Source organism: Lissotriton helveticus, chromosome 5_1, assembly GCF_964261635.1.
Source record: "Lissotriton helveticus chromosome 5_1, aLisHel1.1, whole genome shotgun sequence".
In the NCBI taxonomy this organism is placed as follows: domain Eukaryota; kingdom Metazoa; phylum Chordata; class Amphibia; order Caudata; family Salamandridae; genus Lissotriton; species Lissotriton helveticus.
Genome location: NC_136065.1, coordinates 658,102,049 through 658,123,957, shown reverse-complemented (window position 1 = coordinate 658,123,957; position 21,909 = coordinate 658,102,049). Strand labels below are relative to the sequence as shown.

The window sequence follows — 21,909 nt, the reverse complement described above, 5'->3', positions numbered from 1 at the left end:
GCACCCTTGCACCCTTGAAATTGCATGTGCAATTTGCGAGTACCTAAATGCAATTTTTAGCAAATCCTACATACATTGCATGTTGTGATTCTTAAATAGCAAATCAATAAAATTCGCTAATCAAGAATCGCAATAGCAAGACACCCACATAACACAGAGCACTTTTCTTTGGCAGAGGCACGCCGCACTTTACTCCCGTCGGAGAGGCCCACGGCACGCTGCACCTTTCCTCGCAGGGGGCCCAAGTTCTGCCTCAGAATCAACACGCCGCTGTTGTAGCCTGTGGGGAGGACTTCAACAACCACAAGGCCTAGCGCCAGAAGGCGCCAGCGTCACACCTCTGCTCCTGGAGGCGCATAAAGCAGGCCCAGGGCTCCTGCGACGCGGGACGCGTGCCTGCGTGTCCGGGCGAAGCCCGGGCCAAGGGCGGGTCCATCTGCGCCCGTCAGAGCCCAGAGGAGGCTGGGCCACCTCCCTGACATCTGGACATCGGTGTGGTCACAACCAGTAGCGTGCAGGTACTGTTGTGCAACATTTTTGTTCATCTGTGGGGGTTTTGTAGTCTGCTTTTTGTGTGGACCAGTGTTTTAAGGCAATATAATGAATAAGCAAAATGGAGTTGTGGGTACACTGGATGCTTTTTTAGTCAGGGCAGAGTCATTACTGACCCATGAAATAGAAATAACTGAACAACGTCTCTCTTTGGATCTATCGAATTTTCAGAGACGGTCTTCACTGGGCATCTCTCACCCTGTTCCAGGGGTCTTTACACAAACATTGTTACCTACAATGCCTTCAAGTGTCCCATTAGGTCCATCGGTGATAGTTTTGGAACAAACACTACCTATGGTTCCAGAAGTACCCTGTATAACCACCAGAGCACGGGATCGTAAATCCTCTGATTTAAGAAAGGAGACAGAGCCACCAGCTAAACGAAAGTGGGGTGTTGGTGCCCAAAGACCTAAGAATACAAAGGGACCCCAACCTGATAATCGCGTTAAAAATGCAAACTCTTATGATACATTGAAAACAATTTCCTTTGGCACTCAGACTGATCTGGCCCCTTTTCGTCCTATGCCAATTCACGAAAGTACTGTGAACGCTTCGTATGTTACTCATGCTATTGTCGAGTGCTCTGCACTAGGAACTGCGCTAGCTCATGTTCATGAATTGATTGAAAAGAAATTTACTCAATTATGGGAAAAATTGGAACGAATGGACACTGTTATAAATAACTTAAGCAGCACTAACGTGATCCAACAATCAAATGCCACAGAAACAGTAGGTCCAAATTCTGTAGTAGATGGTAACCTAACTGTAATTTTGAAAAACCCAGATGGTAAAGTGAAGGATTGCCCTATGATAAACAATATTGCTATTTTTATTTTATTTATTTTTTATTTTATTTATAAAGTTTTACATAGCGCGAACAAGATCCCGAAGGACATCAGAGCGCTTTACAATAAATTGGTAGAGAGGACAACATGAAATAAACATAGTAATTGAGAAAAGGAGAAAAAAAACAGTAAACAAAGGAACAAAAATAAGGTATAATATTGCTTTGGTTGATTTCTTCACACTGGCAGAGAGGAAGTGCAGGAGTTGTCTTGTCAGTAGAGCGATCTGTGGTGGTATCTTCTTGACTTTATAGTTGTTGGATTATACCAATTGAAGTAGGGATGACAAGACTTGACAGGGCTGTCCTAACAGCTGTATTCTTTGTATTTTTTATGAGTGATATCTTGTCATGGTATATGGCATCTGAATATTTCTTCAAATCCTGGAAACCTATCCTAGCACAGATGGTCATGAGTATGTCACAGACTGTTTCGGAATCGTCCACCATCACAGTTTTCACAGTGTGTCCAACATACGGATTTTCAGTGGTTGCTGCTTCTTGTACTCCAGAGTGTCCCATTCCAGCCATCATCTGGCTACTGTATGCACCACCAGTGCTACCTGCTGTAGAATTCAGGAATAGTTCGACGTATCTGTGTTGCATATTTGCTTTGTCTTTAGACATGGCAGCAACAGCATCCTCGTATCGGTTATCAGTGCCAAAGCCATAGCCGCCATCACTGTACCCATTGTAATCGTCATATCCTCTATAGCCGCCACCGTAGCCTCCACGTCGCATTTGATCAAAACCAGGTCCTCTGCCCATACTATATCCTCTTCCGGCACCTGGTCTTTCATAGGGGCCAGGCCGCTGCATGGCCATGAGCTACCGAGGGGGGTCATAATGAGTGCGTACTTCTGCTCGACTGCTCTTGAATATTTCAATGTACCCCTTGTGTTTCTTTAGAGCCTTTTCAGCCATTTTCTGTGAAGCAAACTGCACGAACGCCTCCCCCGTACTCCTCCCCTGGAAGTCCACCAGCAATGTTATCCCATTTGGCACGATTTCCAACCCCGAGAAGAATTGCACGATCTCTTCTTTACTACACCCGAAAACACTTTAAAGCACAGAAAGATCCTAAAGGTTTGAGTGTGTAATGTGGCGTTGGGGGTGTGCACAATATTCATTCTGTATATTTAGATGCAGGCACTGTATCTAGCATTATGTCTAATAATTCAGTAGATGGCTTAACCAACACTTGCCTGAAACCTGATATTGATTTGTTGAGCTTACCGCCGGCCACGTGTCCATATATTTTAGTTATAGCTGGTGCACCTGTCCTTAGGGAAGGCCAAAGGGAGATGTGGGTTGAGTTACACAATAAATCTGTGGACTGGTTAACAAAACATAAAAGGTTCCACCCGTCTGCTACAAGAGAGATCTTAATGGTTCGCAGGGTTGGGTGGGTGGGTCCATCCTATCAACAAAAGGGAGCCTAGGGGGTTCTAAACGGAACAGGTCGCCCCCCCACTCAATACTGCAATACAACACCAAACCTGTTCCTGCTATATGTGTGGGAATGAAGCCACTAAATATCTCTCGGTAAAGACACCCTTCTTAGAGTGTAACCACAGTGGATTTTATTTTCACAACTGCGCCATTATGTCCTAGATCACTGCATTAATTTAAAAGAGTGTGATATAGAAGCTGCTACATCCCACTCGCATCAGTGTACACAAGGCATCAGAGAAGGAGGCTGAAAGGAAAAAAGGTGTTGTATTGGGTGGGTCCATCTCCCAAGTGTATTGATGGTGACTGTATTGTGGTTAACTTTCGCCGGCCACAGACGGTTCGCTACTTACTTAACTTTCACGAGACACTACCTATTCAGAATAATGGTATTTGTGCTCTTCCCCTGGGATATTTTTACAAACGACCACTTGGTCCCCTTGCAAATAATACCTTTTCACTCTCGCTGTCCAACAGGTTTCAGGCCCTGTCAGATTTAAATGCCCAAGACTGACAATTATTTGTAACACAACACGAATCACATTTATTGGATGGGTCTCAGGCTCTAACACTTGTCTCCTCAATCAATATTCAAGATAGCCAACTAGTTTTAGATAGGGAACAAGAGTGGATAGGTTTGACAAACAAACAGGAAGCGGTTAGGCCTCATGGTATATTGGATGCAAAACCAGTCTTTTGCCTGGCAACAGTATGGCTACTGTTGGGGTAAACCAGCCGTTACAACTTATTGGAATGGATTCCCTTAATTGTAACTGCCACATTGATAATAAGTGTGATGAAAGTTTAGGATCCGGGAACAAGATAGAAGTAGTACCCATTCAGCAAATAAGGAACAAAGGGCAATCAGAAATACGATTCACATTCTGGAATATAGCAGGACTGACAAGAAAACAAGTGGATGTAGAGTGGCAGGAGTACATCGGGCTAAGCGAAATAATACTTTTGCAAGAAACCTGGGCCTTGGAAACCGCATATAAAGTAGGATTAAAAACATATAGCGTTAATGCTATTCGTTCGGTTAGAGGGAGGTCATCAGGCGGTCTTGTTATATGGATAAAAATTACCATATGTATTGATATAATTCAGTTGGATTTTCCTACACAGGACATAGTTGGAGTGAAGATCCAAATGCAGGACAAGACTGAAATATATATAGTAAATATTTATAACAGCCCTAGTTTAGCTCTTAAAGAATCACCTGTAATAGAACAATTGGACCAACTTCTATGTTCAGTTGATTTAAGGGCAAGGGTAATTGTGGGAGGTGATTTTTTTTATCTCAACCTTAAATTTGAACCTGCTGTTGGTTTTGAAAACATCTCCAAAGAAGAAGACATGGTAAATAATATTCCCCCATTGGAAAGTAGCCCGGTAGTACCCTGCTCAGTTGCCGTCGCACAAATAATAAGATTAGTCGCAGGACATGGACTCCGAGCCTGTAATGGTCGACTGCCTTCTGATAGCCCGAACGCAGCCATATTTAGCAGGAATAACTGCAAGAGTTGTATTGATTATATACTGATCTGGTAGTTGAGGATAGATCTGATAGTGATCATTACCCCCTATGCCTGACACTAACATCCCATTTTTTTCACCTAACTCCCTTGAACAATGGAGATATCATCTCTAGTGTCACCGAACCATTAATAAGTAATAATCACAGAACCTTAAAATGGCCTTCTATAGGGGGAAATGACAAAGCTATGAAGCAGATTTGTGATACCTTTGTAGATATATCATTCACCGTATGTGGATTCCCCTGTTGCAGATTTCCCAATTATGAATATTCATCACGCATTGGTAGACTCTTTGACACCTATCTTAAGTAAGATTCCTACAGAATGTAAAAAGGGGGAAAACTGAGATAACTATCCTAGAAAATCCCTGGTATAACAAAGAATGCCGTGAGGCAAAAAAGGAACTCATCTTGTCAACAAAAACAAAAAATATAGTGGCCTTAAGAGAGAAAAGGAATAGGTACAAGAAATGACTAGCACAAACTAAGAAAAATTGGGACGATAGTATATGGACTGAATTGATCATTGCAGCCAAAACGAAGGACCACTCTAGCTATTGGTGACTGATATCCAAAGGAAATAAGGTGGGGAGATGTAGTAAGGACCTTTTTTTAGATGCGAAAACATGGTTCAGCCACTTCTCCTGCCTTTATTCAATATCCACGAGTGACACAGAATTTTAAATGCAAGACTTTCTTACCTTCCCCAGCACGGACCCCTTAATTTTAGTTTGAAAGAAACTTTGTTAGCTATTAATGCGGTAAAACCGGGAAAAGTGCCAGGTCCAGACAAAATACCAGGAGACTTACTGAGACACGATAAAGAGATTTGGGGCCCCTATATTAACCTTTTATGTAATTCAGATGCCGCAAGTGCAGCCACACCGGAATCATGGAAAGGGGCTGAAATTACAACAATTTTAAAATAAGGTAACCGCCAAGATCCTTCACATTTTCGACCAATTAGTTTAATAGATGTTTTACAAAAAATATAAGCTCGACAAATTAAAAAAAATTAAATGGTTGGATTGAGAAGAATAGTATTTTATCAATATATCAAGCTGGTTTTAGAGCTAAAACAAGCACAATTAGCCAGGTTTTTAAATTCCTCTGCATGAGTTGGGAATACACAGTTTTTAGGTCTCACCTGAGCCAGCGCATGCGCTGTTCTGGCGAGACATTTAGTAGCTGCTTTAAAAGTGCTACCTTGACGGCCACCAGCTTGCTATTACGCGCACAAGCGCGCGACGTGCACAGCTGCCATCTGGCTTTCAGCGCGCTAGTGAATCTCCTCCCCTACCCCCTCCCTTCACCCACTCCCTCCTCGTCAGCTTTATTTTCCTTTCACTTTCTCACCGTGCGGCCGTGCCACTTTCACGGCTGCGCGGCTATCAGCTTCATTAAAAATTTTCTTTTTTTAACTTTGAGAGCGAGGCGCGCGCTGGTTCTTTTTTGCTCTCCCATGTTGCTCTCACATCCACCCCCTCACCCTTCCCTGTGTTGCTTCAGCACTCACCGCCCCCCGCTGCTTCCATGTTACCCTGTGTGGCTCACTTTTGTTTCATGGTCGCTCGGCATTACTTTTACGGCCACGCGGCCAATGCTTGTTTTTTATAAAGAACTCTTCAGGCATTTGTCCGTGCCACATTACACCTAAACAGCAAATAGGATGCATGCACGTTGCCAATGCATGTGCTTTAATTAAAAATAAACTGAATTGGACCTGGAAGTTCATATTCCAGTGTGGCGTAAATGACAGTCGTACAACTATTGCCAAGATAAACAATGAAAGCGGGCGCGCTTCTGGGAATCGATATTTGTGTTGGGCCACCACCGGGCGTCACTAACTCTATCTTGCAGCATTTTACTCAGCCTGCCTGTGACGATAGGACAACATTGCTGAATACATCTGCCTGCAGGCAAGGGCATGTGCACACAATTAAAGACCCAGGTTTCAACACGCCCGTGTTAGGCTGTTCTACAACTGTGCTCTTCCCACCCTCTGAAGCTGGCGCCATATCATATGCCGTCGATCCCTGAGAGAAAATCTATCTCTCTCACCTTTATTCAAAAGTTAACACTAAACACTGATACATGTATTCATGTAAAAAAGTCAGATTTAATATACATTTTTTCACTTAAAAAGATTGTTTTGTGTTGTAATATATATTATATAAAATACAAAGTCATAAAATAATTTTTTGTTTCTTCATTCATATATCAAATTCTCCGATAGTGTATTTTTCTCAAGAATATCAGTTCTCAATTTAATACACTCCTAACTCATCATTCAATCGCCCAAAATTAAAATACAACAATAGTTTAAAAAAACATAAAAAAGACTCAATTATACAATATCACATTGCATTGCATCCAAATTCTTAGCAACTGAAAAATTGACAATTGTTAAAATGTCTCTCAATTAATAATTAGCTTGAATAATGAATATTAGTTGATATATGCTGGCGGAGAAAAGGGAGACTTTTTCCATTGGTGATTCTACTGTGTAACCCGGTCCCTATTTCCATATAATAGTGTGCCTCTCCCAATTTTGTGGGGCTCCAGGCAGTACCTTTAGGCCTGAAAGCAAAGAAGGTTGCCACACATTCCTAGTCAGTCTGTCCATTTTTATATGAAGTAAGTGTATAGCTATTACATAAGGTGCAGCAGCAACTCTTTTTTTTCATGTGTTGCTTCTCTTGGACAATTTTAAGTAAAGGGAAAGCAACCAGTCCTTAAAAATGACAAGTAAGACTGTGTGGCTGGTTTCCGCTCAAGACTTTAATTGATTTATTTGTTCCTCCCCCTGCATCCCTGTAAAATATAGGCGATGTATCCACATGCACAGCCATGTACGCACAATTCGCCCTTTTTGGAGTAGCGTAATGTGTGGATTTAGCACAGGTAAATGGATTAGGAATATTTGCTCACAAATTACTGAATTTTATTGGAGTTTCTAAATAACTAATTTACCACCGTTTTATTATAACTGATATTAACAAAAAAGTTCAGACTGGGAATATTTAAAAGTGTTTTGTGGTACCAGACTAATTCGGACTCAGTTATAACTTGGAAAGGACAATAGACCAGAGGACCTCCCTCATCTACTGACTGCATATCCTTATTTAGAGGAGAGTATGATATCTGAATCAAATATTTATAATGTATACCAAAATCTCCTGACAGGATGCTTTGTAGTTGGTGGAGATATTGATATGATTTGTTACTAGGGTGGTCTCATTCTGAAATAAAATGTAACTGAACAGTAGTGTGGGCTATATGGGCTGCACCAGTAACTAAGGGGCTGATTACGATGTAGGGCGCTCACCATCCACACAGGATCACTCAACGCCACCACGGCATCACTATGCGATACCACAGCATCACTCAGCGCCACCACAGCATCACTCGGCACCACCACAACATCACTCAGTGCCACCACAGCATCACTCAGCACCACCACATCATCACTCAGCACCACCACAGCATCATTCGGCACCACAACAACATCACTCAGGGGCACCACAACATCACTCAGCGCCACCGCAACATCACTCAGCGCAACTACAGCAACACATAGCACCACAACAGCATCAGTCAGCACTACCACAGCATCACTCAGGCCCACCACAACATCACTTAGGGCCAGCAAAGCATCACTCAATGCCACCACAGCATAACTCAGTGCTTCTTACACTTTTTAATTACAACTTCTCTGCAAGCTGCACAGCAGCCACACTTCTCTACTGCACAGCTTAGAAACATTGCCAAAGTCAATAGCTCTACCTAAACATGTATAAGGCCCCCCAATGCATAGCCAATAAGTCTCACCTTTGGGACATTATAAATGTTTAGTTATCCAGCACAATATCCTAGATTAGACAACATCAAGTGTTGCATGGCTATTCACTTGTAAGGTCCCAAAAGCGAGACCTATTGGTTATGCCAATGCGTGTTAGGAAGGGTCATCTGCACATCGACTTTGTAGACTTGAAGGCTGCCTTCGACCTGATCCCTAGAAACCTCCTCTGAAAATCCTTAAAAATTCAAGGGGTACCGGGGAAATACTCATGCAAATCATAAGATTGCATGAGGATAAATTTGTAAGGGTCAGATGGGGTCCGAGAGGTGAGCTTACTGAGCAAATTAAGGTAATCGGGGGTGTAAGGCAGGGATGTGTACTGGCACCCACCTTATTTTCATTGTATGTAAATGACATTCCAGAATATTTATTGGGCTGCAAACATGATTCTCCCAAGTTAGGTGAAGTGCCAGTGCCCGCCCTCCTATTTGCAGATGACGCCATTCTAATATCCCAAACTCCCAAAGGTTTACAATGTTTAATAGATACCTTTGGTGTATATTGCAAGACTAAGGGCCTGGAAATAAATGCTAGCAAAACTAAATACATGGCAGTTATTCCGCACAAGTCTTTTAAAAAGAATTTAACTGTTAAGGGACAAAAGATAGAATATGTTCACAATTTTAATTATCTAGGTATAACCTTGGATACTAAAATGTTTTTGAAAACGCAATTGGAGGAAAGCAAGAGCATTTTAGTCCAAAATTCCTTACCTATAGTAAAGAAACATGAGAGTAGCATGTCTAAAGCGGTATCCCCAGCCCTTGAGGTATATAAATAAAGGGCACAGTCTGCTTCTCTGTATGGGACAGAGGTATGGGGACCATCAAGTAATCATACTTTTATGGTGGGAGAAAATAAGGGGCAAATTATCAAGCACAGGCGATAACATTTTCGCCGCTTTATCGGCAGGAAACTGCAGCTAAAGCGGCGATAATGGGCTTGATAATATGCCCTTGTGAATTCCCATAGCAGCCCAGGTTAACACCAGAACCTGGGCTGCTATGGGAATTCACAAGGACATATTATCAAGCCCATTATCGCCGTTTTAGCGGCAGTTTCCTGCCGATAAAGCGGCAATAATTTTATCGCCTGTGCTTGATAATATGCCCCTAAGTTGTTTTGGAACATTTTACACCTTTCAATGCGCACACCACTAATACCCATTGTAATGGATCTTAATGTACGCCATATGCACCACCAGGCAATTTTAAGACAACTATTGTTCTGGGTGCGACTGTGGTCCACAGAAGAGCTAGTGCACTATAAAGAAGGGCTGGAGGAAATTTGAATGGCTCAATCACGGAATAGGTTTTCCGTGGCTTAAGCATGTTTGCTGCTGGTTTACAAAAGTATGGTTAAAGCACCTTTGAGGTGAGCCTGCACAACTGTCTATGGGTTCCAAGAAAATACTAAAAACAACTTTCTGGACCTAAATTCAAGATCGTGTGCTACATAATTCAACAATTGGTACATTAACAATACTGTTACTTCTAATGAAACAAATTTGGAGCTTCGAGTCCTTCCTGGACAAGGTGCAGCCACAACTAGCAAAGTCATTATATTTGAAATGTCGATATGGAATCTTGCAAAAAAACAAAATCATATCGAAATGGCCTTGCGAGCAAGGGAAAGAAAATATTGAGTGTTGTGCCCTATGTCAATCAGGTGCAAGAGAAGATGATTTCCAGGTATTATTCTTCTGTCCAGCTTATGTAAAAGCTAGAAAAAAATGGATTAAACCTATTTACCGGTTACTGGGTATTAGATCTTGCCACGAGGCAGCAAGAATATTGAAAACTGATACCTCTCAAAAAGTTGTTTTTAGTGTTAGTAGGTATTTGTGTGATATAGGTTTTATAAGAGCAAAGGAAGGGCTGAAGTTTTAGCATACTGTACCTGGAACATTGCTTTTACTTCAGCTTTGAATCTGTATTTTTTTTCTACCATACTAGTAATAATGTTACTTTACTTGCACTTTAAGATTTAATAAGAAAATTAGTAGGAAGACGCTCTAACTACACATATTGCTCTTAAAGCACTTGCACTTTTTCTATTGATTTTTTATCTAAGTAACTGATCGAAAAGGCTGCTAGCCAGATGCAAATAGATCTGGGCCTCCTATAATGGTATTTGCTGCCACTCCTCAGTATGTTTTATCTATGTAACAAGCTCATATTTTACCTGTTTTTATTTAATGGCCTAGTGGTACTCTTTGAAATGTAATAATATTATGATGTCTCAATTGCTATTGTGTATCTTTTATGGCTTTTTAAACCGAAATAATATTGATGATTGATTGAATTTTATATTCCCTGTCCGCACTCTCTCAGGCAGGAACAAGTCAGTGCCCCGGGGATGGAATCCCCGGGACACAGTTCTCTTTGGGTCATCAAGGGATGGGGTCTCCAGGGCCCTCCTTTGACTCGAGGATGGGTCCTGAAGCATGCCCCCTCCCCAAAATTACTAAGTCAGCCACAGGGAAAGGGGTCCACAGACCTTTCAATGGCTGAGGGAGGCAGAACTTGCCCTCCATCCCCATAATAACAGATATCGACCAGGGGGATGGGGTCGGAGGCGCCTTCCAAAGCTTGGGAGGGGCGACAGCAAGCCTCCTTTCACTAAATATTAAAGAAGCCCAGAGGATGGATTTCCCAGGCTTTTTAAAGGCTTGTGGAGGATGCTGCACTGCACTTTCCTTCCCCTAAATATGAAATCGGCCACAGGGGCTGAGGTCCTGAGGGTTTTCTAAAGACTCAATCAATCAATCATGGTTCTTTTAAAGCACAGCTAATCACCCGTTAGAGTCCTAAGGCGCTGGGGGCAATGTTCTGCAGTTCAGTCGAAGAGCAAGGTCTTGACATCCCTCCTGAATTGAGGCAGTGAAAATGATTGCCTTAGATGTAGAGATAGTGTTAGATTCCATATAGGCTCTATAAGCTCAAGTAACATCCTAACCTTTCAGTCTGACACCAATCCTACAGTGTATGTTGCCTAAAAGTGCAAATCCTATACATGTTTTATAGGAACTAAACGACATTGAGTCACCAGCGTTGCTTGGGTACTTATTTAACAGTCAAATCTGAGTAGTTCAGTTGTGCTATTCCCAGAGACCCCTACTCACATTTCCCAAGAGACGTCGGGAGTGGGAGGGTACAAAAATCCACCGCAGCTGAGTAGACAAAATCCTATTTATTGGCTGTTGGTTAATCAAGCTTGAAGGACACATTGTTCCTATTTGTGCAACACCTTACCTTGGTTCCCTTGGAGAACTCTTCTTACTAAAAAACAGTGACTGAGCAAGTGGAGAACGTTGTACATGAGCTGAATCTCTCAGCCGAAGAAGAAGATGCAGATGCAATACAAATTACAGAAAATGTTAGAAATGCCATCACCCTAAAACTAACTTCATATGGGTTAACAGCTACGGGTGGGCCAGTAACCTTCGTGAGTGAGGCACACAAATCATTTAGAAGAGAGGTATTCTATTCATGGGTTAGATTCCCACAGGCAAATGCACGAACAAAAACATTTCATTACTACACAGAAGATGACTTACCAAATGAATATTGTCCACAGTGAAGTTCCGCTCACTTACCAGGACGCATTTATACTCGTTTAAAGGCGCTCTCGCACATACAAAAAATAAAGTAAGACTCGGTCTGCTCACAAGAGACTAAGCAACATGGCCAGTACTAGCGGCCCATACACCACATCCTGACATTGAAACAATGACTTAGGTACACTTCTTAAAGAACTAATAAGACTTTACAGAAACTTGACACAGTTCGTGATGAGAACACTCACACTTCAGCCAGCGACAGCTACACCAACAGGTCAGATTCAAACATCAACAACTAAAATTACACCACAAACTTTACACACAGTCGTGGGCAAGATGCCCACAAAACGTGAACAAATACCATTCTGGGTGGCTCAAAAAATAACACAGCTAGAGGCGGTATTTCCAAACACCAGCCCACAAGATAAAAAACACAGAATGTTAACAATCTGCTTGCCCATGGGGATAACCCCCAGAAAGATGATTGTACCTCTTGGGGTCAGTTTTTGCTGCCACATATACCAGGACTCTTGGTCTCCAGTCATTAGTAGTAATACCAGATGTATTAAGGCAAATACAGAAAGAGTATGGAGCAGAACCTGCTCTGAACTTAGGGATGAAATTACCAGGTATCAGTTATATTATTAGCAAATATTAAAGGGGAAGCAGCAGTGGTGGCGATATCCCAACGCCTGCGGGACTTCACTTCTTTACAGCACAAACATGAATTACCTAAAATAATTGAAATTGCTTTTGCAGAAATAGGTAGAGACAGTTTGGGAGTTAGAGCGTTAAAACCTCAACTGATGGGTAGTACTGAAAAAGATTCCTTTAAGCAAGTACCTGCTTCTTCAAAGAAGAAATGGGAAAATAACAAACAAAAGAATAGAGAGAATAGATCTCTTTCCAGAGGTAGGTCTCCTCAACAGGAGCCATCCGAAAGGAGGTATAACCTTAGGAATAGGGATAACATTCGAAAACCTGACAGGTATCAGGACACTGATACATGTTCTTCTCGTTCCTTTCAGGGTTCATCAAAAAACTCTGAGAGGGCAGGACAGTCAGAACACAGACAAGAAGAGCATGCAAAGTTCAGAGACACGCAACGCGCTCCAGAATACACTTCAAAGAAAGAAGAGAAACCAAAATCAAAACCTGAATTCTAAAAGAAGAAAGTAGCAGGTATTAAGATCAGACATGCCAAGAATTCTGAGAACTCAACTACTGAACGGTAATGGGCTCTGACGATGCTAGACAATGCATCAGAAGTAACAATAGCTCGCCAGAACCTGATGGAATTTCTGGTGACAGCGGTGCTGAGTGAACATATCACGGTGGAAACACCTGATACTAAGGTAGGTGTCTCACATAGGATACATGAAATATCACTCCAAATGGAGAGGGATAAGCCCAGAAAACTTAAAGCTCTCTTTTGGGAGAACCTGACTTATGGCTATGACATTCTTTTAGCTGAAAGAGATTGACTGGCTGCCCTTGTTATGGATTGCCCAACGGGAGAAAGGGTCATTTTTCCAGCCTTTTCTGACCTAATTCCTAACCACTTAAAATACACATACGCGCAGGAGTGGGTGGTAGGCCTTGCCCCTGCACTATATCGCAACCATGTTGGGTGGGATGAAGATTCAACCCACCACGTAATACTATTAAAATCTACTCCAACGAGACAGTATTCAATTAAGAAAGAAGCTAAAAAACAAGTCAGGGAGATCTTAGATCAACTTGAATACCAGGGGGTGATTGAAACTTGCACCTCTTCCATGAATAATCCTTTGTTTCCCGTAATGAAACCTGACAACTCATATCATCTAGTTTTAACCTATAGACAAAAAACTCATGTACAAAAATGTTTGCAGTAGAAAACGCACACAGTGCCGCATTAATGAATACCATTGTGTGGAAAAAATACAAAACAACACTAGATATCTGAAATGGATTTTTCTGTCAAAATGTAGCACCTAAGAGCAGATATTTGACAGCATTCTCAGCGCTGGGGTCCCAGGGCAGTTTTGACAACTCCCCCAGGGATATAAAAACAGCCCGGGGTTATTCTCAGCTAGAATAAGTGAGTTACTTCAGAATCTGGATGAGGAGGTATTGTCCTATGTAGATGATATGTATCTGACGGATGATGACCTAGAGGAACGCTTGACCAGGGTGAGCACCGTAATTTTGGGATTCACTATAATTTTGGGCTACAAATTCAACTTAAAAAAATAGCCCACCTCAATGTCCTATTTTTGGGATATGAGCTCTCAAGTGAAGGAAAAAGCATTGCAGCTAACGTTTTAGATAAGAGTGCGCTGCTCTAACCTCCAAGATCATTGAAAAATTTACAATCCATACTGGGCTTCCTGAATTTTAACAGAACATACATTTTGGATTACGCAGAAAGGGTTAAACCTTTCTACGATCTCATAGGATCTGATTTTTCAGTTAGGCCATGAACACAGGAACACACAGATATCCTTTGTTCCCTACAAGCTGACATGATAGCATCTAAACACATACAGAAACGCATAAATGTCTGCCACCTAGTGTTCCGTATAGTTGCGGGTCAATCTGGGTACACCTATCTAACATACTATGAAGGCGAAACAGTAGCCATAGCATACCAATCACACCTATATACGAAGGTGAAGCTGCGTTTTGCATCCACAGACTTCTGTAGTAAGAAAAAGAGCACTGGCTCAGGGAAAACAAATAATTGTCGTGACTCCGGTACCGGCCTTAGAGGCTGCTAAAAAGGTCAGAGTTCTAAATGCAAAAGCTCTACATCCAAGATGGATACAATGGGCAACATCTCTCACTGCATCAGACGTAGAATACAGATACGACCCAAGTCTAAAAACACAAGCATTTTTGCAATATGAACAGGAATATCCTCTCCCAAATGAAATAATGCCTCTAGATCAGTAGGAATACATAATTTACACTGACTGATCTGCTCAGCTGACCATGGACAGTAAACAGCAATACAGCGCTGCATGTGCGATTGTAAAAGGTTGTATGCAGGACGGAAAGTTCCATTCAAGCTGTACAAAAACACAGTGTCTAGGAGACTGCATGGCTCAGCTGGCAGAATTAAAAGCTCTATGACTGGCACTGATGAATACGGATTGAGAATTCCCCACACTAGTTGTGTGCGATTCTTTTTACTGTGTACAGTCATATAATGAATATCTTCACCATTGGGGACAAAATGGGTTTAAAGACTCAAAAGGTTGCACAATTAAGCAGAAAACGCTATGGGAAAAGGTAGCTGAGTTGAAAAACAAACGATCAAAGGCTCACGTGATACACACGCTGAGTCATCAACGTGATGGTGTTCACTTTGATGAGAATTCATTGACTAACGAAGCCGCAAAGGGGGCAGTACGAACTGCGTCTATGGCTGCAATCTCTCATTCAAAAACGAGAATAGACGGACAGATAATGGTAGCTGTCATTGCTTCACGCAAAGGCAATAAGGCATTGCCGAAAGGTTTTCCACTCAAGTACTCCTACAAGTTAGATGCAAACAACGTTCCATTTGCTGAGATTCCCGGAGTGGGGGGATAGAGTAATACCAAACATGGTTTGCAGATTGGGCTTCATATTAGCTGCACAAGAGGGTTTGGGTTCTGCAAAATGCAGGAGTTACGGTGACTATTTCTTTACTGAAACAGTGCTATTGGTGGCCAGGGTTAACAAAGCAGACCAAAGATTATGTCTTAAAATGCGACATCTGTCAACAGATTAAGGGCACCAGCATAACTCGTCTAGAGCAGATACCATTGCTAATATCAGAGAGACCATCACGGGTGTCTATTTGGACCACTGCGGCCCCTTACAATCTGATGGGGCTTACAAGTAGGGGTGGGCGTCAAATTCTGTTCCGCTCGCAGAAATTGCGATATTTTGGCATTTTCGGGTTCGCCGGAGAGCGCGAAAATGCCAATTTCGGCGATCCGCAGCGTAGCAGAGATTTTTCAATGCATGCGCTTTGAAAATACGTTCTCGCGCGCGTGATCCCCTTACAGGGATCCCCGCGTTCGCCGACAGGTTTTCCGATCCGTTCGCGTGCTGCACGAGATGTTGGTAGCCGTTCGCGCTATCTCGCGAGAGTTCGCGCCCACGACCATGTCATTCGTCTCGCCATCAGGCATCGCAAGAGTATGAGATCTCGAACACGTCATTCTCCACCGCGAGCGAGAGGGCGCGAACACATCAAAATCCAACGCGACAGAGAGCATGAGAATGCTAACACGTCATTTAGGACACAACATCGACATCCGGCGGAAGTGTGGTGAAGCTCGAGAACTCGAACTCGTAAAATAATCAATCTGGAGAAGAATATCATCTCTAGCCGCATAAAACCTTCTGTAAATGATGATTTAGATCAAAAACAACTCCTCAGATTGACATTTGGCTGTCCTTTTTTGTGCAAGGAGTCCTTTTTTTAAATGGGGGAAGAGGGAGGAAGTGCCACAGCACAGAATCTCCAACTTCCTGTTCCTGTCCAGCAGCCTCCTCCCAGTGCTTTGTCCATCTCCTGTTCATTCTGCCTTTGGATTTTGAGCTGGAAGGATCACTCTTTGTGTCTGCTGCATCATTATCATTGGATTTGAGGACTTTTGAATTTGATATTTTCCAAGTAAGTTGGTGTTGTGTCTGTTTGATTGGGGGCATTGCAGTTGCTGCAACTACAATTTAATTTTGGTACTTATCATTCCTTTTTTTAAAATTGTTATGGGTAGTGGTAGTCAGTAGACCCAGAGCTAGTGATGGGTGGGTGTATGATGAAGCAACTGTTCCTTTGGTGTGTTTTGAATGCATTTCAAGCATCATTTAGGGCATGGATGGCATTGGATTGAGTTGGGAAATGTGTTTTTGGGGAGGGGGGTTCCTGTTGTTGGGTGTCTTAAAGAAATGCCTTTGTTGTGTGTATCTGGTGTGGTGTGTTAGTGTTCAATGCATGCACCTTGCAGACATTTCTTTTGGCCTGTGTATTTTCATTTTTGCATTTTAGTGGATTCAAAAGGCAAAGCAGTGTGATTTAGCATGCATCCTTTGCCTGGCTTTTATAGGGCTTTTGTCAGTTTATTGTGTTTCCCAGGCCTCCTGCTTATTGCTTGTGATTTGTGAGTGTCCATGTGGCTGGTGGCATTTTGTGGTGGGAGTTATTAGTGTGCTGCTTTTGCCATATAGGCCTGCATGCTATTCCTCTGTGGCCTAGGCTTCTTGTTGTGGGTAGGCATGGCCATGAGGCTGGTGGCCATTTTGAACGCTGGCAGTGTGCTTTTTGCAATAGACCTGCATTGTCTGTCTTCTGTTTCTTGTAATTGGGTGGGCCTGGCCATGTGGCTGGTTGCCTTTTTGAAGCCTAGGCCTGCAAGCTTGTGTGGCCTTGTCTGCCAACAGGCCTGCTTTTATCCAGTAGGCTCAGAGCAGGTAGCCACAGGTGCATTAAACACGTCTTTCTGTGTGGTCTGTTGAATTTAAACATAATTTAGGGAATGGATGGCATTGGATTGAGGTGGGAAATGTGTGTTTTGTTTGGGGGGGTTCTGTTGTTGGGTGTCTTAAAGAAATGCCTTTATTGTGGGTGTGTGGTGTGGTGTGTTGGTGTGCAATGCATGCACCCTGCAGACCTTGTATTTTTGTTTTTGCATTTTATTGCATTAAAAAGGCAAAGCAGTGTGCTTTAGCATGCATCCTTTGCCTGGCTTGTATAGGCCTTTTGTCAGTTCATTGTGTTTCCTAGGCCTTCTGCTTGTTGCTTGTGATTTGTGAGTGTCCATGTGGCTGGTGGCCTTTTGTGGTGGGAGTTATTAGCGTGCTGCTTTTGCCACATAGGCCTGCATGGTTTTCCTATTGGCTTACTGCTTCCATCCATCCATCCCCTTTGCCAGCAGCAGCTCCCTGAATGATGTGATGCTCAAATAATTTAATGGCACACAGGGTCCACCCCACTTCTAGTACATTTGTATTTTGGTGGTTCTTATTCTCTTTCCTATCCTTCCTGAGAGTGTAGTGTGTACACAGTAGTATACCATAGCCCTTGTTTACAAAGTCTCAGAAATGGCTAGACTATATCTTTTGTTTGTTTGTTTGTTTGTACTAGTACACTAATATTTGAACCACAACAACAAATGCAACATTTCACTGATGTTCTTCTCCTGGCTTATTTGCTTTTAGCTACACAAAAAGACAGAGGAGGAGGTATCATCAACATCATCACCACCCATTGTACAGCCAGACAGAAGTCCTGCTGCACATCACGTCCACATGCGACCACAACTTGTGCCCCTGCGTCCTGTTTGACATCTGAAGAAGTTGGCCCCAAAGAAAGGTGCCAGGTCCAGTACCAAGAAAGTTGTCGGTGAGAAGAAGGAACAGAAAAAGGAAGTGCAATTAACCATGACTGGTGTGCCGGCCAATGTGTTTTTTAGGACCAAACAAATTACGCATGCAGCAGCGTTGTCCGGGAACCAAGCTGGGAGCAGCACCTCCGCACCAGCGGTCCAACCCCACCAACCTAGGCCCAAGCCCTTGTGTGTCGCAGAGGTAGCCAGTCTACTAATGAGCAGCGATGTTGAAATGTCATTATCGCAAAGTAGTACACAATCAACGTAGGTGGAAACTCAGCAGATAAGTGTGCAGCAGCAGCCGCAAGAACAGCAGCAGCCGCATGAACAGCAGCAGCCGCAAGAACATCAGCAGCCGCAAGAACATCAGCAGCCGCAAGAACAGCCCACAATAGTAGTTGTTGCTGCTGAAGCAGGGGCATTTCAGGAAATCGAGCTTCCTGCAGGCAGAGTGGAGCAAACCACTGTTTCGGAAGATCTATTGTCTTCCTGACCACCAGCAAGGAAAAGGAGGCTTAGTCCATCATCTTCTTCTTCTTCTGATGATCGTGATGCCACTTGGAAGCCACCAGCTCAGTCTGAGAGTGATGCACGTCACAAGACAAGGCTAGAGAAAAAGGAAGGTTCCAGAAAGACTTAGAGTTATGGAGGTAGATGTACAAGAGGGGGATGATGTTGATGATGACGAGCCAGTCATTATGCACATCACTCCCGCCCCAAAGGGGATGGAGACCAACATTATTACCCTATCCAAAAAGGCTGCTGAGTGGGATGTAGCACGGATACCACCAACACAGGTTATACCACCATGACCTCTAGCTTCCATATTTTAAAAGGCCCAGCAGGGACCTACGTCCAGCTCAATCATCTCAGTAGGTAGTGGTAGAAGTCACAGTGTGAGTGTAGCTGCACAGAGTCACATTCCAAGCATACCCTCCAGTTCATCTGGTATTGAAAGTGGCACATCCAGCAGTGCCATAAAGTTTTCCTCCCCAGTTTGGGACTTCTTTTCGGTTAGCACTAAGGAGGAGAACGGAGCTATATGCTCAATTTGTCGACAAGGTTGGTACAAACTATGGTACCGGAGGCCAAACAAGTCATCTCAAAATACACCACACGATATTGTGGGAGGATCACCTACTTCACTTACAACAAAGTAAAAAAACTCAACCCATTGATGTTGGGCATGAAGAATCAGGGGACAATATTATTGCGGTGGAAGGTGAAGAAGAGGGAGGCATTTCTAACCCTGTCCACAGTAGTGTAGTGGTACCGCCCACATCCTTCTCAATAACATCTCAGTGGCACCGCAGTAAGAGCCATACTCAGAGTCAGGCTGGACACCAAGGCGACCGAGTACTGCAATGAAACAAAGTGCGTTGTTGAGCCTAAGTGGGTTAAAGAAAACAACAGCACCACAAAGGAAAGTAATCCAGCCTACCATTGAGAGCATGCTTAGGTCGGAGGGGCAGTTCCAATGCAACCACCCAATGGCACGGTTGTACAATCCGAAGCTGGCTAAAATGTTAGCGCTGAACCTTCTCCCTTTCTCATTTGGGGAAGGGGTGGGTTTTGCTTGATTTTGTGTCAGCCATCTGCCCTAAATGGAAGGTTCCCAGCCGTTCACATTTCGCAAGAACTGCTATTCCGGCACTACAATATGATGTGCTGGCATTGGTTGGACAAGCTTTGCAGCAGACTGCTGTTCACAATATCCACCTGACAACAGACATGTGGACCAGTTGCCAAGCCACAGATTACTTGTGTATCACTGCACACTGGGTCTCTTTTGTGGGGGTTAGAGATAAACTATCTGAAATAAGTGCTGTTGACACAGCTGAGATTTTTAACGCTACTCGGAAACATGCAACTGTAGCCATGTTCGCCATGGAGAAATCTCATACTGCTGTAAACATTTTGGAAAAGTTTTGCAGCAAGGTTTTTGAAAGGCTGCGCCCAAGAGGGTCTAAGATTGGTTTTGTTTCCACAGATAATGGCAGTAATGTACTTAAGGCCATGGAGCTTGGTTCCTATGTCAGGGTTCTGTATTTGTCGCACTGCATAAACATTATAGCTCCAGACTTTCTAAAAAAAGAAGCCATAGTCAGCAACTTACTGACCACCTGCTGAAGAATATGCCCTCATTTCAGCCATTCTTTTAAAGCTCGGAAGCAGCTGAGGATCATTCAACGTGACTATAGAATGCCAGTCAAAGCACTCATCCAGGAGGTGGCAACACGTTGGAACTCTACTTATTACATGCTTGACCGTCTGTTTGAGCAGTACAGGACACTTAATGAATATGTCATGCGAAGAGGGGATGCTACAGTGAAAAGCATGACCCTTCAGATGGACCCATGGTGCCTAGTTAAATGCCTGGCTGAGATGCTTCGCCCTTTTGAGGTCTTCTGTAGTAAACAAATAAAGATGAATCAAGCAGGATCTTCTGTTGAAGATGTGAAGTTTATTCACAGCACAGAAACAAACGAGCAGACCACCACCTGGCCAAGCTCCAACTGCCACAGTAGGAATGCAGGGTAGAACATTAGCAGAGAGAACAAACACCATGTTCTAAGTAAAAGACATAAAGAAAAGACTAACCCACAAATAAGAGAAAACATATTTACAACACATCTCCCTCCCTTGAATCGTTAAAGCAAAGCAAAGAAAATAAAACAAAACAGTTAACAAATGTAGTCATCCAAATAAACAGGAGGACGGCGAGTACGAGGATTCCTCAAATTGATACAGATACACACGCCAGACCTCTTCGCCAAAATGTGGTAAACAAATAAAGATGAATCAAGCAAGATCTTCTGTTGAAGATGTGAAGTTTATTCACAGCACAGAAACAGACGAGCAGACCACCATCTGGCAAGCTCCAACTGCCACAGTAGGAATGCAGGGTAGAACATTAGCAGAGAGATCAAACACCATGTTCTAAGTAAAAGACATAAAGAAAAGACTAACCCACAAATAAGAGAAAACATATTTACAACATCTTCACACGTGAAGTCAGCAAGGAGGACTGTACTATGGGCCTAGGTATCCCATTATTGCAAATGCTAGAGCATCAGCTGAAGGTGGTGTCTGAATCGTACAAAGGTGTAGAGGGAAAAAAAGAAGCCTATGAGTTGGTGGAGCATACAAGGGTGCAAAATAAGATTTTGTCACAAGAACATTATATTTGTGTCACAGTTCTGGATCCACGGGCAAAATTGGCACCGAAGACAATAATTCCTTTTTCAGAGATGGATGTTGCCCGCTACAAAACTTGGATAGCTGAGGCAGCAAGTAAGTTGGAAAATAACGGCTGCTAATTAAGAGCCCGCTAGATCAACCCACAGCAAGTACTGCAAAAGGGCATCAAGTGTGACTTCGGAGGCTGAGGCCATGCGTTTGGCTCAGAAGACTCACCATCAAAATCGAGAACAGCAATAACTGGATCATTAGGCCCAGTAACATCGTTACAGGATTGGTATTTACATTTAGGCATTGGTAAAACCAGTGCTGATGCACAGAGAAAAGAGCCCAAAAAAAAGTTTAGCACCCCTGAACGTGGAGCGGATGGTCCATGCCTATCTGGACCACCCAACAGAGGTGTACATTGATCAAAACCCATTGCGGTATTGGCATGGGTGTTTGTATTTCGTGTTTCGTGTTTGTACGTGTGGGCTGGGTGGACGCTCTCTCCTGGTCTCCTCGCCTGACTTTCGAAAATCACGGAGGCAG

General features: G+C 43.1%; 1 pseudogene; it reads right to left on the bottom strand.

The window, feature by feature from the left end:
• Positions 1-1,645: 1,645 nt before the first annotated feature.
• Positions 1,646-21,642, bottom strand: LOC144752535 (heterogeneous nuclear ribonucleoprotein H-like; annotated as a pseudogene).
• Between the last annotated feature and the right edge of the window lie 267 nt (positions 21,643-21,909).